Below are 17,349 nucleotides of genomic sequence, written 5' to 3' on the forward strand. Positions count from 1 at the left end.
CAGGATGAACAAGGAGTCCCGTGTCATGTGTAATCCTGCCTCCACAGTACGGCAAGACATTCCCAGATCTTGGATTCCCTTCTATGGCAGTTGTTGCCTCGCCGGTCTGATGCGCTGCAGTTTGGGTTGAAGAGGGTCGATAGGGCGGTTTCTGCTGCGTCTTGTACGACGATAATTCAATGATGCCACAATCCAGTCCGGAATGGCTCTCGGTGGGACTTCCAGGAAGACAAAAAGGGCGGGTAGATCTTGTGGCGAATGGATAGCAATCACCAAGCCTTGTTTCTTGACAATGAGGTGGAATGGAAAACCCCACATATATGTCCCTTCAGCCTCTCTGATGATATCCAGCAGTGGTCTCATAACCCGTCTCATATGCAGTGTACAAGCTGATAGGTCAGGCAAAATATGAATCTCAGCCCCCCTAAATTTCACTTGGCCCATGGTGCGCATTTTACGCATTACATTTTCCTTCACTGTAAAGTAGTGAATCCTGCATACAATGTCCCGTGGACGATCTGGATCTACTGACACCGGGCCCAACGCTCTGTGTACCCGATCCAATTCTATGTGATTGTTCGGCAGCTCTCCCAGGATACCGTTAAAAGTTCTACCACTATTGCGCGTAGATTATGACCTTCCTTATCCTCCGGTAGTCCCCTAATACGGACATTATTGCACCTGTTGCGGTTCTCCAGATCATCATGGTCCAGAGTCATAGCTTGGATTAATGCCTGTTGTGAGCGCAGTTGGTCCTCCATCCTATCCAATCTGTCACCATGAGAAGATGTCTGTTGCTCAATGGCTGAGACCCTAGAGCACATTTGCTCAACAGTACGGTTCACCTCCTCTAAACACGTACGTTGCATTTTCTCCATTCTTTCCAGCATGGTGTCAAAAAAGCTCTGGGATGGGAGATGCTTAAGGGCCTCCTCCAGCTCTAATCGTGTTAGTGGCGTTAATGGCGTCTCCACGCATGGGGAGACCGGGCCCGGCGACCAAGAACTTCCCTCATGGGATCTCTCCGGACTAGGGCTGGTGACCGGGGCACTCTCCAGGGGTTTATAAGAGGTTGACACACCTGGTAGCTCGTGGGAGCGGGCTGATGTCGTCTTACCCGGTCGTTGAGGCGTTCCACATGCAGCTGCGGCCGCCATGTTGGCTTCCTCCTGCTTCTGAGATATACGTGGCCGTAGGAAGCGAGACAGTGAGGATGCCGGAATATTTTTGTCCACGGTCTTCAGAGGTTTCCCTCGGGGCATAACGCGAGGTGCCGGGATGATAGTAGGTCGCTGAAAGCGTTAATGTCACAGGTTAAATCACGGTCGGCGGGAGCTCCTGAAAATGCGACCTTCTTCCTCACATGCCGAGACCACTCCCCCTCATTGTAACTGCATTCTATCAATAAACCAGAGAAGGATTTTTGGGTATACAAAGCGTGTCTCTTTGTGTCTTACTTCTTTCCGATATATCGATATAACATATGGATTTGAATCTGGATAAGTGATCGAAGGATGTTTTGCCGGAAGCAATAGCTTAGTCGACTACGCTACTGCTTTTGGCAAAATGACGGGTACGGTGCACAACAGAGACAAACGGAAACCATGGGCACTGGATCCATCACCATTGAAATCAAGGTTGATGGAAACGGAAAACTCTGGTTTCCGTCTGTGTCAGTTTGTATCTGTTCAGGGTCCCGCTCTGACGGAAAGCTCAGACGGATTGTCATAACGGGCCCCAGCGCAGATATGAACAAAGCCTTAGACATAGTAACAGCAAAAGATATTTCGTAATATCTATAAAAATTCTTACATGTCTGACATATATCTGAATAAACAACATCAAATAACAAACAAAGAATAAACATATTCCTGAATGAGGTGGCATTGATACCTAAGGCAGGATGCTTGGGCGGGAGGTGAAACACATCACTCTCACTGTATCACAGTGAACCATACCTTGGCATAAGTTATATAAAAAAATATCCATAGTAGAAAATTACTATATCTTTTGCAAGACCATGCATATATCAAGTCCATAATAATTGAACCTTTTAATATCCTCTGTTTAAAGAAAATATAATACAGTCAATCTGGAGCTTTGTTACCCATTCCTCCTCCACTCTGGGTGATAATCTCGGTCTTGGCGAAGCAGGTGTAGAGGCAATGGTCTATTCTTGAATAAGTTGCATCAGTTTGGTAGGAGAACTTGCAATCAATTTCGTCCAACTTTTGTTATCACCAGTTTGACTGGGAATCCCCATTTTTTACAGTATGTTGTGCATCCTTAAGTCCATGTGTGATCCTTACAGCATCACACATGGGCTTAGATTACTTTCTGATGTGGTCCTGTATCTAAGCCTGCCTTGTGGTAAGCTAAGATACATGGTCCAACAGACTGCATCACACATGGGCTTAGATACAAAGCCTATGTGTGATACGGTCTGTTGGACCATGTATCTAAGTTTACCACAAGGCAGGCTTAGATACAGGACCCCAGCAGACAGCAATCTTATACTTTATAAGATTACTGTCTGCTGTGGTCCTGTATCTAAGCCTGCCTTGTGGTAAGCTAAGATACATGGTCCAACAGACAGCATCACACATGGGCTTGGATACAGGGCCCATGTGTTATACTGTCTGTTGGACCATGTATCTAAGCTTACCACAAGGCAGGACCCCACCGGACAGTAAGCTTATACTGTAAAAGATTACTGTCTGCTGGGGTCCTGTATCTAAGCCTGCCCTGTGGCAAGCTTAGATAAATGGCCCAACAGACAGCATTACACCTGGGCTTAGATACAGAGCCCATGTGTGATACTGTGTGTTGGACCATGTAGCTAAGCTTACCACAAGGCAGGCTTAGATACAGGACCCCAGCAGACAGTAAGTTTATACTGTATAAGATTACTGTCTGCTGGGGTCCTGTATCTAAATATAAATATATATATATATATATATATATATATATATATATATATATATATATCTGGGTGTATGTGCAGAGAAGGTCCCCACCTTACAGAGGTCGCCTTGTCGTGGCAGGAGGGCAAACGCCTTTTGATCAAAATGTGCACTAAGAACCTCCCTTTTGTAAGTAGATTTAGCATGTAATGCATATTTATTTATATTTAGTGGTTTAGGTTACATTAGTGTTCACAGTGTGCGGTCACCATTTTTTTTGTCTGCTATATATATATAAATATATATATATATATATATATATATATAGATCCGCCAGGCATAATTTATAAACATGAACATGAGGTTCTTTGAAAACATTTTGATCAAACTGTATAAGCTCACTTGCCACTTCCCAGCGACATCTTTAAAGTGGGTCCCTACTCTATCGGTTGCAGCACCTATTGGCGGCCACCACCACCGCAGCACCGCTCCTGCAGAGGGAGCAACCCAGTGGCCCAAAAGCACCCATGTTATCAGACCGTGCCAAGCCCCCTTGGCTCTGGGCCACGTCCCCCCACAAGCACAGCACTACAGCAACAGAAGCCACCCGGACAACCAGTTCTCTGTTGGTTATCGTGATGTCCATTATTAGGTATCATCACGTAATCTTAACTAGTGTGCAACCGCACGCGCATGCGCGGTCCGCATTGAGATTGCGATGTGCAACCATGGAAACGGCAGACGCCGGATATTGAGGACATAAGGGTTTCCTGTCATCCACAATAGAGTACTGCAGACGCTGGCAGAACAAGATGTCTTAATAGACTGATACACAGGTACTTTATTGGCAATATATATATGTTTTGTGATTATATTTAACGTTGATAATTTGGGGGATGTTTAATGATGTGATTATATATTTTTAAGGGTATTTAACCATTGTTGATATCAAACGTGTTCAGGAAGTGATGTCAGTCAACATGTGTTATATAAAGTTTGCACTGATTTACTATCATTATGCCTGACAAAGACCCAACAGGGGTTGAAACGTTGTAGTTTTTTACTGGTTGGTGAATAAAGACCAACATCTTTTGGATATTTAAGTGATGCAGTCTTTCTTCTATCTCTTGTAGACAATGCCATACAGTCCCCCACCTCCCCCTTGCAGATAATGTGATACAGCCCCCACCGCCCCCTTGTAGACAGTGCCATACAGCCCCCCACATCGTCCTTGTAGACAATGGCATACAGCCCCCAACCTCCCCCTTGTCGACAGTGCCATACAGCCCCCCACCTCCCCTTGTAGATAGTGGCATACAGCCCCCACCTCCTCCTTGCATAGGTCTGTAGCCTGTAGCTAGTGGCGGATTAAGTAGACCATAGGCCCTGGGCTGTTACCAAAACTTGGGCCCTCCTTCTCCACCGACGCCCTGCTGCGCCGTAACTATTGTTAACACTACCTTTTTGTGCAAGCATTAACAAATGGGTGTTACGATTCCCCTTGTCAGAGGGCTGTGTACCTACATACTGACAGTCTCCAACCATTGCTGACAGTATCACACTGTTTAGGGACACATCCTCCTGACAAGGGAAATGGTAACACCCATTTGTCTATCAGTCCTGGACTGCACAAAGACTTTTTCTGAAATACAAGGATTTCCTATAATAAACATGTCAGAAGAGGTGACAGATGCTCTATAAATCCAGTGTCTCACAGGTGACAACTTCTCGGATACTAGTAGTTTTTTTCCTCTTTTCTTCTCCATCTGGTCCTGACTTCATGATGACTTCTCCTGGAAATGACCCATTTCTGCAGAATTTGACACTCAGATGTCTTCAGCTCTTCACTTTTCCAACATTACCACACCTATAAACGAAGATAAAATTATCATGGTGCCACACACTGTGCCCCTAAATATAATAGCACCATACACTGCGACCCTGAATAAAATAGTACCAAACACTGACCCTGAATATAATTGTGTCAAACACTGTAAAGTAAAGCACCATATACACAGTGTCCCCCGTAGATAGCGCCGCGCACAGACCCTGTAGATAACGCCACACACAGCCCCTGTAGATAGTGCAACACACAGCCCTTGTAGATAGCATCACACACCCCCTATGGATTGCGCCACACATATCCCCCTGTAGACAGCATCACACACAGCCCCCCTATACATAGCGCCACACAGCCCCCCTGTTGAGAGCGCCACACACAGCCCCCTGTAAGTAGCTTAAAGCAACCTTCGTCTGTCTGTTAGATCTCATGTAAATGCATGAGATGAAGATTTTTAAGGCTAACTATTAATGCTAGATTGTAAGAGAAACATAAGGGGTTGATTTATGATAAAATATTGGAGAGCAAGCGGCCCATATACTGTTCTTGCACATGGGCCCTCAGCTGTCTTTGTCCGCCCCTGGTTCTACCTACATAGTCTACAGGTGCTAGAGATAATGTAAACCACATAAGTGTTATTTCTTGGTTAATAAGACATTTTTCTTTTGTTTTGTTTGAAATGAAATGTTCCGTTTTTTCAGTCATATGTCTGTATGTAAAACATCTATAAGAGTGTAGTTTGAAGTATCCTTTCCTGGTATAGATTCTTTAATTGTGTTTTTTCAAAGTGGGGCCTAGGATGTTTGTAAGTGATTTACTCCTACTGCATACTATGGAAGGTTATGGTGAAAGTATATTTGACATGACTTGATCACACAGTAAAATCGACCAGTCATTCACCAATAGTTTTTATTTTACTATCTTAATATCTTATATTAGAATCATGTTTTTGTTCTCTTTCCATTATAACCCTCTTTTTGTATTTTCTAATAGGCCCATTGCATAGGCAATAAGCAATTATAAGCAACATTCTGTAAGTAAATTAAATTGTGCTATGCTGTCTGTTTTGTCAGCACAGTTTCTACTAAAATGTTTGAATTGACCTGATGGGACATTTGTTTTCCACTTATAAGGTGACTGCTATAAAAATGAAAATAACTATTTGTGTCCGTGTGTTTGAACTACTGCATGTTTTGTTTAAAATTTTTAGGTTTGTACTGTTAATGGGAGATCTAGAAAATTGATTTGTTTGTAGTCATAGATAGTCTCAAATGTGAGATTGAAAGGGTTATTATGTATGTAATAATTGAATACCGTAAAGCATTCCTAACTTTTCAGGTGGCATTTTAGAAAAAGCTGGCATATGTGTCTACATGAGGAATAACACTATTTCTGGCCATTATATGACATATGTGGCATTATTTAGCAGTTTTTCCCTCTGCATCCTCTATCTGTAATTCTCAGTTGTCTCAAAGCTAGTGGGCGGAGCCTAACTGCTATCATGTCTTTTATACACTGCATACAAATAAGAGGCGACACCTGCTATCCTATTTCTATCTATTCCATATATAGAAGGTATAGCATGGAGAACATTATACAGCAGTAATGAGTAGTGTAGCTGAGAATTCAACACTGGTGTGGCATAGAAAGTTTACCATCACGTTTGTGTGTTTCTCTCTGCTCCTGCTTTCTCCCCTGCTCACCCCTCCCTCCTCCATAGACTAACATGCAGCATCTGTTGCTGAGTCACACTCTCTCTGCTCCCTATTCCTGTTCCCCCTTCCATCTTCATAGAAAGTTATAGCCAGGCAGTGAAACGACACACCTCAACTTCTGCAGTTCATCTGTAACCAGGGATGGCCAATGCTTAACAACAGGAGGTGGACAGGAGATTACAGGAAGGGAGAGGCCTAGTGGCAGTAACTTCACACAAAATTTACATGGATAAAACAACTAAATTTTAACAGTAAGTAAAGTACAATGTTGTTTTATATCAGGTATACTATTAGATCAGTATAATTTGTTTAAAAAGCTATTGTCCATTTAAGTTTTGTGAGTGGACCATCCCATATACCGTAACTGAAATATCATCAATGTACCTCCCGCAGTAGGACATGTACGATGGAAAAGTATTAATGTTGTATAAGTCTATATTTTCACACCAACCCTTGAACAAATTGAATGGCTTCGAATTTTGTACCTTTCACTGTCCCACATTGTTGTAAGAAAAAAACAAATTATATACAAAATAGTTGTTGATAAGAATAAATGTAATGTTATCGAGTATGAAGCATTTTTGACCATATGGCATAAGAGGATCATGATCTAAAATATTATTCACCACTCTTATACCTAATGTATGTGGTATATTAAAATCCAGTGAGCTGACGTTTCAAATTACTAATTTGGAGATATTCTTCGTAGTTTCGAATCTAACCATCCCGGATGTGCGTAATTATCATTTTTCTGTTGTATTATGTATTAATTTGTTCATCATTGCGTGCATAGTCAGGGGTAGTCATTTCTTTCCAGTGAGATGATAATAATTGTAGTTCACTGTAGTGTTTCCCATGAATGAGTGAAGAGAAATGTATTTAATCCTCTAAAAAAGACTGTGTATAAATTCTGATGAAAATTCTGGTTTATCATATGGGGTTGTACTAGGCGTCGATTGATGTAGGTATACTATTTGCTGCAATGAGTTTACCTGATTCCATTGTATTTCTTGATATCACTAGTTGAGGTTTGTTACGTATTTCATTACTGTTGTATTTCTGTGGCATTTTAGTAGCTTCTATTGTTCTAGAGGTAATTACTTTTTTATTTTTATTGCTAATAGCACGAGCCTCACTTTCTTTGTTTTGATTTGGGTTATTGGACTTTTTGGTGTTGTGTATGTTTGCTATAAATACATTTTTTCTCTCTGTAATCCTGTGTGTCTAGACATTTTTTGAATTTGATTATTTTAATCTCGTTTTTAAAATCTTTTAATTTTGTGTCTAGTGTAATATATTTTATTTTATATTGTACTGATGTATTTAATCTATTGAGTTTCTTAGTTATTTCATACATTTCTTTGTTTCATTTATCTCTTTTTCTTTGTCTATAAGTTGGTATCATTTTAATTTTTTTAATGTAGTTTACTCAAAGGAATTGTTCCAATCGTAAATTATTTTTTAAAATATATTCTTATTTTAAATATTCTTAGACTATACTATACTATGGCACGGGCACCTTGTTTTGACAATGGCACAGGCAGTGTCATTGAGAAATATGCATGTTTTAATTTACTTCCAGTAAATAAAGCTTATTCATTCTATAATGAAAAGTTGTACAATTTTCCCCAAAAATGATGTAGAGTATCAAAAGCTATTACTTTGTGGATTTAATAAGAAACTTTATGGTTAAATTCCAGGTGATAAAAATGAAGTAGTGATTCAGTTCACTGCCCTAGCCCATTATCTAATTACCTGGCCAAGGCCTGCAGAAGACAGGCTTCTCTAATGGCTAGTGTGAGAACTGTAATATTTCAAGTTTTTTTTTTATATGGATAGTCACATAAAAAAAATCACAAATGAAAAGAAAAAGTTTAAAATATAAACCTATTTTAACTCCTTTCCGACATATCACGTAATTGTACGTCACAGCCAGGAATGGGGAGTATGGAGTGGGCTCACAGGCTTAGACCTCTCAATACCCAGGGTGTGTCGGCTGTAAGTTACAACCGACACCTCACCGTATTGGTCGGTATCAGATATACCTACATTTGCAGGTATTTACCACTTATTAGCGACCACGGCATCTAAGTCCTTAAAAAGAGTGGGCCCCTTCCATCATCCCATGGGCCCCTGGGAGGTGATCATAGGCTGCTGATGGTTACCATGACCCTTAGGTCTGCCATCTCGAGCCTCCTTGATTAAGCCTTTTCAGAGGCGGTAAAAGTCAAACATACTGCAATACATAACAATCGCTTGTTCAAGTACCCTAGTGGGTCTAAAAAAAATGAAAAAATGAGTCAAAGTTTTTGCTAACATAGGAAAAAGAAAAGAATATTAAAGGTAAAATAAATATACATTTTACCGAATGTTCTCCTGAAGTAATGTAAAAAGTAAAAAACCAAACATAATTAGTATCCGCGCTTTCGTAAAAGTCCAAACTATTACAATATAACATTATTTATCCCGGATGGTGAACTAAAATTTAAAAAAAACACCAGAATGGCTGTGTTTTGATTGCCTCTTCAAAATAATTGGAATAAAATGTGATCAAAAAGTCGTATGCACCCCCAAAATGGTTTCATTCAAAACGACAGCTTTTTCCGCAAAAAAAAAGCCCACTCACAGCTTCATCGACTTTGTCAGGATCCACTAGGCTTCCGTAGATGGCATAGCCGGAGGCCATTATTAGGCCTCTTGTTGCGATAGCAACCATCGCCACCCGCTATCATGTAGCGGGCTGTCGATGGTGGTTTAACCCCTAAGAAGCTGTGATTGCTATTGAACATGGCTTATAAGGGGTTAATCAGCGGGGACACCGCGTTCGGTCCCCGCTGAAGGAGCTGCAGCAACTGCTGTACGAGAAAGCAGTTTTCACAGCTCCTGTATGTATCGGGAGGACGGCCGAAATGGCCGTTCCTCCCGTGACGTACTATTCCATCATAGAGCGTGAACGATGTGGTTACCATGACGGAATAGTACGTCAAGGAGCGGGAAGGGGTTAAACACTATGATACATTGTTTTATTTAAAAATAAAAAGTGCTTAAAGGTTTACATAGCCTTTAAATAATGTCATATTCTAATTATATATTTCCTGTAAGGCCCTATGCACACAACCGTAGTTTTCATACGTAATTCCGGACCTATTATTTTTTTAGGCCAAGGAACCCTTTCTGTATATTTACGGATGTGTGTTTGGGCCGTAGAAATGACCTGCAATATATAGAACATGTCCTATTCTTGTTCACAATTGCGGCACAGACTCGTCCATAGAAGTCTTTTACCATAGACTTCTATGGGCGCTTCTGCAATTGCATACAGCTACGGATGTGTTTCCTTTTCCGTCAGATCCGTATTTGTGGACAGTAAAAACCCTTACGGTAGTGTGCATGAGGTCTAAGTATATCTGCCATACACTTTCCTTATTATGTTTGGATTTTCATCTCTTTTAACCCCTTCCCGCTCCTGGACGTACTATTAGGTCATGGTAACCATAGCGTTCGCGCTCCATGACCTAATAGTACGTCTCGGGAGTAACGGCCGTTTCGGCCGTCCTCCCGACACATACAGGAGCTGTGACAGCTGCTGTCTCGTACAGCAGCTGCCGCAGCTCCTACAGCAGGGACCGATCGCTGTGTCCCCGCTGATTAACCCCTTAAAAGCCGCGTTCAATAGAGATCGCAGCTTTTTAGGGGTTAAGCTACCATCGCCGGCCTGCTACACGATAGCGGCCGGCGATGGTGACTATGGCAACTGGACACAAAACAATGGACGACGGAAGCCTAACCACTATGCTTGCTGTCAGTGAGTAACTGACAATTCTAATACACTGCACTACGCAAGTAGTGCAGTGTATTAGAAATAGCGATAATGGCCTCCTGCCCTCAAGTCCCCTAGTGGGACAAAGTAATGAAGTAAAAAAAAAGTATAAAAATAAGAAAATAAAAGTTTTAAAAGTAATAAAAGTAAAAATCCCCCTTTTTCCCTTATCAGTCCTTTATTATTAATAAAAATAGATAAATAAACAAATAAACTATACATAATTGGTATCGCCGCGTCCGTAACGGCCTGATCTACAAAATTATTTTGTTATTTATCCCGCACGGTGAACGCCATAAAAGAAAATAATAATAAACCGTACCAGAATCACAATTGTTTGGTCACTTCACCTCCCAAAAAATGGAATAAAAAGAGATCAAAAAGTTGCATGTACCTAAAAATGGTAATGATTGAAACTACAGTTCGTTACGCAAAAAATAAGTCCTCGCACGGCTTTATTGATTGAAAAATAAAAAAGTTATGGCTCTTAGAATAAGGTAACACAAAAAGTGAATGATTTTTTACAAAACTTATTTTATTGTGCAAACGCCATAAGACATAAAAAAACTATAAACATCTGGTATCGACGTAATCGTATCACCCCGCAGAATAAAGTGAATATGTCATTTATAGCACATGGTGCACGCAGTAAAAAACAAGAATAAAAAACCAATAGTCGAATTGCTCTTTTTTAGTCACCACGCCACCTAAAAATAGAATAAAAACTGATCAAAAAGTTGCATGCACCCCAAGAAAGCTACAATGAATTCCTTAATGGGTCTAGTTTCAAAAATGGGGTCACTTTTGGGGGATTTCCACTGTTTTGGAACCACAAGACCTCTTCAAACCGGACATGGTGCCTAATAAAAAAGAGGCCTCATAATCCACTAGGTGTCCTTTGCTTCGGAGGCCGGTGCTTTAGTCCATTACCGCACTCAGGGCCACATGTGGGATATTTCTCAAAACTGCAGAATCTGGGCAATAAGTATTGAGTTGCGTTTCTCTGGTAAAAACTTTTGTGTTATAGAAAAAAATGGTATAAAAAGGATTTTCTGACAAAAATAAATATGTAAATTTCACCTCTACTTTGCTCTAAATTCCTGTGAAACACCTAAAGACTTCATAAACTTTCTAAATGCTGTTGTGAATACTTTGAGGGGTCTAGTTTCTAAAATGGGGTGTTTGATTGGGGTGTCTAATATATAGGCTCCACAAAGCAACTTTAGAACTGAACTAGAACCTACAAAAAAAAAAAATTAGGCAATGCTTCGCTTCTCCTAATGAGCATTGCCTACTCCAAGACGACCCCAGTTTTGACCGTTTGTATAAACGGAGACCCCTATTAGACCATTTCAGTGCCCGGATTTCCCAAGCATACACCCCCGAGAATTTAATTTCTATTGATGAGTTCTTGGTACATTTTAAAGGGAGGCTTCAATTCCGACAGTACCTGCCGGGTAGGATGGCAAGGTATGGCGTGAAGATGTATAAGCTGTGCGAGAGTGCATCAGGGTATACCTACAAATTTAGGATATATTAAGGGAAGGACACCAGTGCTCAGCCCCCAGAATGCCCCCCCCCTTACTGGGAGTTAATGCAAAAATTGTGTGGGATTTGGTGCACCCACTGCTGGACCAGGGTTACCAACTCTACATGTATAATTTTTATACCAGCGTCCCACTCTTCAACTGCCTCGCTTCCAGAAGTCCTGCGGCATGCGGCACTGCTAGAAGAAATCTGAGAGGCCTCCCTAAGACTCTGCAGGGCAAACACTCAGAAGGGGTGAGAGCAGGGCACAATCTAGCAGCAACATATTGTGTGTCACGTACAAGGACAGGAGAGATGTCACACCAGTACCCATGTACCAGTACGCGGTACCAGCACAGAGACCCCCAAACCAGACTGCATCCTGGATTACAATAGGTACATGGGAGGGGTGGACTTGTCAGATCAAGTCCTGAAGCCCTACAGCGCCATGCGGCGTGGTATAGGAAGCTGGCCGTGCACATCATACAGATGGCATTGTACAATGTGTACGTGCTACGTCGATGTGCAGACCAGATTGGAACTTTCCTGGAATTTCAAGAGGTGGTTATCAAGAAACTAATTTTTAGGGACGAAGAAGGGGGGGCACCCAGTACTTCTGGAAGCGGGGCCACACGCATCGTACCAGGGCAACACTTTCCAGGAGAAGTTCCCCAAACTGGCAAGAAAGGAAAAAGTCAAAAGAGGTACAAAGTCTGCTATAAGAGGGGGATAAGGGAGGACACAATATATCAATGTGACACGTGTCCCGAAAAACTAAGGCTCTGTATGAAAATATGAAAGAGTGCTTCAAAATGTATCATACAGACCTTGATTTTTAATCTACCCCAGTTTTACTTGCCCTGATGCACTCCGCACATCTTATCCCCCTCATCTTTCCATTCTGAGCCCTGCCGTGGGCCCAGGCAGCTGATAACAGCCACATTGAGGGTATTGCCGTACCCGTGAGAAACCACATTACAGTTTATGGGGTGTATGTCCGGGTAAAAATGCTCACTACACCTCTAGATGAATGCCTTAAGGGGTGTAATTTTTAAAACGGGGTCACTTCTCAAAAGGTTTCAACTGTACTGGTACCTCAGGGGCTTCTGCATACATGACTTCACACCAGAAAATCCCTAGTAGGCCAAATGGTGGTCCTTTCCTTCTGAGCCCTCCCATGGGCCCAAACGTCAGTTTATCACCACAAATTGGGCATTGCTGCACTCAGGACAAATTGGGCAACAAAATGGGGTATTTTATTTCTTGTGAAAATAAGATATTTTGAGCTAAAACTACATATTATTGGAAAAATTATATTTTTTTAAATTCCCAGCCCAATTCAAATAAGTTCTGTGAAGAAACTATGGGGTCTAAATGGTCACATTACTCATCAATTAATTCCTTGAGGGGTGTAGTTTCCAAAATGGGGTCACTTATGGTGGGTTTCCATTGCTTTGATACCTCTGGGGCTCTGCAAATGCGACATGGCACCCGAAAACCAATTCAGCAAAATCTGCACTCCAAAGAACACACAGCGCTCCTTCTTTTCTGAGGCTTCCCATGGGCTCAAACGGCAGTTTATCTCCACAAATGGGGTATTGCTGCACTCAGGAGAAATTGGGCAACAAAATGGTGTATTTTGTTCCCTGTGAAAATAAGAAATTTTGATAAAAAATGACATCTTATTGGAAAAAAATTAATTTGTTTCATTTCACAAACCAATTCAAATAGGTGCTGTGAAAAAACTGTGTGGTCAAAATGGTATCAACAACCATAAATGAATTCCTTGAGGGGTGTAGTTTCCAAAATGGGGTCACTTCTGGTGGGTTTTCATTGCTTTGATACCTCTGGGGCTCTGCAAATGCGACATGGCACCCGAAAACCAATCCAACAAAATCTGCACTCCAAAGAACACACAGCGCTCCTTCCCTTCTGAGGCCACCCATGGGCCCAAACGGCAGTTTATTGCCACAAATGGAGTATTGCTACACTCAGGAGAAATTGGGCAACAAAATGGGGTATTTTGTTCCCTGTGAAAATAAGAAATTTATATAAAAAATGACATCTTATTGGAAAAAATGTCATTTTTTTAATTTCACAGCCCAATTCAAATATGTGCAGTGTAAATACTATGGGGTCAAAATGGTAACAACAACAATAAATTAATTCCTTGAGGGGTGTAGTTTCACTTTTGTGGGATTCCTACTGTTTTGGCACCTCAACACCTCTTCAAACCTGGCATGCTGCCTAAAATATATTCTAATAAAAAAGAGGCTTCAAAATGTACTAGGTCCTTCTTTGCGTCTGTGGCTTGTGTTTTAGTCCACGAGCGCACTAGAGCCACATGTGGGACATTTCTAAAAACTGCAGAATCTGGGCAATACATATTTAGTAGTGTTTCTCTGGTAAAACCTTCTGTGTTACTGAAAAAAATTGAATACAATTGAAATTCAGCAAGAAAAATTAAGTTTGCAAATTTCACCTCTACTTTGCTTTAATTTCTGTGAAATGCCTAAAGGGTTAAATAAACTTTTTAAATGCTGTTTTGAATACTTTGAGGGGTCTAGTTTTCAAAATGGGGTGTTTTATGGGGGTTTCTAATACATAGGCCCCTCAAAGCCACTTCGGAACTGAACAGGTACCTTAAGAAAAGGCTTTTGAAATTTTCTTAAAAATATGAGAAATTGCTGTTTATGTTCTAAGCCTTGTAACGTCCAAGAAAAATAAAAGAATGTTCAAAAAACGATGCCAATCTAAAGTAGACATATGGGAAATGTGAACAAGTAACTATTTTGGGTGGTATAACCGTCTGTTTTACAAGCAGATGCATTTAAATTCTGAAAAATGCTATTTTTTATAAATTTTCTCACAATTTTGTAATTTTTCACCAATAAACATTGAATATATCAGCCAAATTTGACCACTAACATAAAGCCCAATGTGTCACAAGAAAACAATCTCAGAATCGCTTTGATAGGTTTAAGCATTCCGACGTTATTACCACATAAAGTGAAATATGTCAAATTTGAAAAATGGGCTCTGAGCCTTAAAGGAACAGTATCATCACAAATTAATTTAAAAAAAACATGTTTTTCTGGCAACACATTGCCTTTAAGGCCAAAACAAGGCTGCGTCCTTAAGGGGTTAAAGCACAATGTTAATATTATATATTTCAGCGCACTTCAGCTAATTATCTCTTGCCTATCCATTCTAATTCAAGTACACAATGAATGAATACAAAATGGAAAGCAAGAAAGCTTTATGTCTTTATTAAATATTCCTACACATTCTTATGAAATTACACATTTATACTAAATTAATGCATGCTGTTAATAAATGTATAACATTTTAATATATCCTATTTATCTGAGTGATAATACACATAAAAATAATTCAAGAAACTACCATTATCAGTAGGAAGCACACAGTGCAGTATTAGATAAAAGCAAAGTCAATATTTTTGCCACCGCATACACACTATGTCACACTAGGACATCTTCCTTTACCACAGCTCAGACTTGTGCTTCTGCTCTCATAAAATGTAAGTATATTGAACCTACAGTAATGGAAATTTGAATAATCGGTTGCAATTTTATTATATAACAACTACTTTAAAATAAATTCTTTCATTAAAATAATACAGATGTTTTTTAAATATTTAAAATTTAATTACAAATAAATTAATCATCATTAAATGAAATAAAAAATATGTGAAACAAAATAAAAAGAAACATGATCATTCACTATTGTAAAGTCAATTTTGTGTCCAATCTTACTGCAGAATCATAAAAAAACAAAACCATTATAAGTAGTCCAGTGAGTTGCTCTTAGCAAATAGTTGTCAAAATGAACTCTGCTTAGAACTGATCAATCAATACACAGTTCATTATTATGCTATATTGAGTCTGGCAGCATACTGAACAAGTAATAATACAGCTGCAGTAAAATGCAAGTGGAAAGACATTTCTTAGAATCTCTAGAAATATGTTAGTACCATACAGATTGAATATTGAGAGTGTAAACAGCATTAATATGGTTACAGTAGTAAAAGGGGTCTTAAATTTTGTAATGGTTTCTGGAGGACAGGGGCGTAACTAGGAAAGACTGGGCCCCATAGCAAACTTTTGACTGGGGCCCCCCCTCCGCTGGGTATCACACAACCCCCCCCCCCCTTGTAGATAGTGCCTCCCTATAGATTCCACCACACAGCGCCCCCCTATAGATAGCACCATACACAGCCCCCTGTAGATAACGTCTTACAGCCCCAATCCCCCTGTAGATAATGCCATACAGCCCCCCTGTAGATAATGCCATACAGCCCCCTGTAGATAACGGCATACAGACCCCCGTGTAGATAACGCCATACAGACCCCCCTGTAGATAACGCCATACAGAGTCCCCCCTGTAGATAACGCCATACAGAGTCCCCCCTGTAGATAACACCATACAGAGTGCCCCTGTAGATAACGCCATACAGACCCCCTGTAGATAACGCCATACAAACCCCCCTGTAGATAACGCCATACAGACCCCCCTGTAGATAACGCCATACAGAACCCCCCTGTAGATAACGCTATCCAGAGTCCCCCCTGTAGATAACGCCATACAGACCCCCTGTAGATAACGCCATACAGACCCCCCTGTAGATAACTCCATACAGAACCCCCCTGTAGATAACACTATACAGACCCCCTTTGTAGATAACGCCATACAGAGTTCCCCTGTAGATAACGGCATACAGAGTCCCCCCTGTAGATAACGCCATACAGCGTCCCCCCTGTAGATAACGCCATACAGAGTCCCCCCTGTAGATAACGCCATACATAACCCCCCCTGTAGATAACAACATACAGAACCCCCCGTAGATAATGCCATACAGACCCCCTTTGTAGATAACGCCATACAGAGTTCCCCTGTAGATAACGCCATACAGACCCCCCCCCCTGTAGATAACGCCATACAGAGTCCCCCTGTAGATAACGCCATACAGAGTCCCCCCTGTAGACAACGCCATACAGAGTCCCCCCTGTAGATAACGCCATACATAACCCCCCCTGTAGATAACACCATACAGAACCCCCCTGTACATAATGTCATACAAACCCCCCTGTAGATAATATCATACAGAACCCGCCCGTAGATAACGCCATACAGACCCCCCCTGTAGATAACACCAAATAGCCCCCCCCCAAAAAAACGGCCTATAGTTTGTCCTACAAAAGAGATGAATCCCCTATCCACAGGATAGGGGATACATGTGTGATCGCTGGCAGCGATAAAGAGAACGGGGGACCGAAAGTCCCCCCAAAGTTCTCCATGACTTACCTCGGACTTCCGGAGTCTGCGCAGTTCAATAAAAATAAAAGGTGCGCTGGTCACGCATGCGCACAAGCCCGACCGGTGCACAATTCATTTCTATGGAGCAGCAGACAGACCCCGGAAGTCCGAGGTCTGTCATGGAGAACTTCGGGGGACTTTCAGTCCCCCGTTCTCCTTATCGCTGGGCATCCCAGCGATCACACATGCATCCCCTATCCTGTGGAT

The sequence above is a fragment of the Rhinoderma darwinii genome, chromosome 3, assembly GCF_050947455.1.
Source record: "Rhinoderma darwinii isolate aRhiDar2 chromosome 3, aRhiDar2.hap1, whole genome shotgun sequence".
Lineage (NCBI taxonomy): Eukaryota > Metazoa > Chordata > Amphibia > Anura > Rhinodermatidae > Rhinoderma > Rhinoderma darwinii.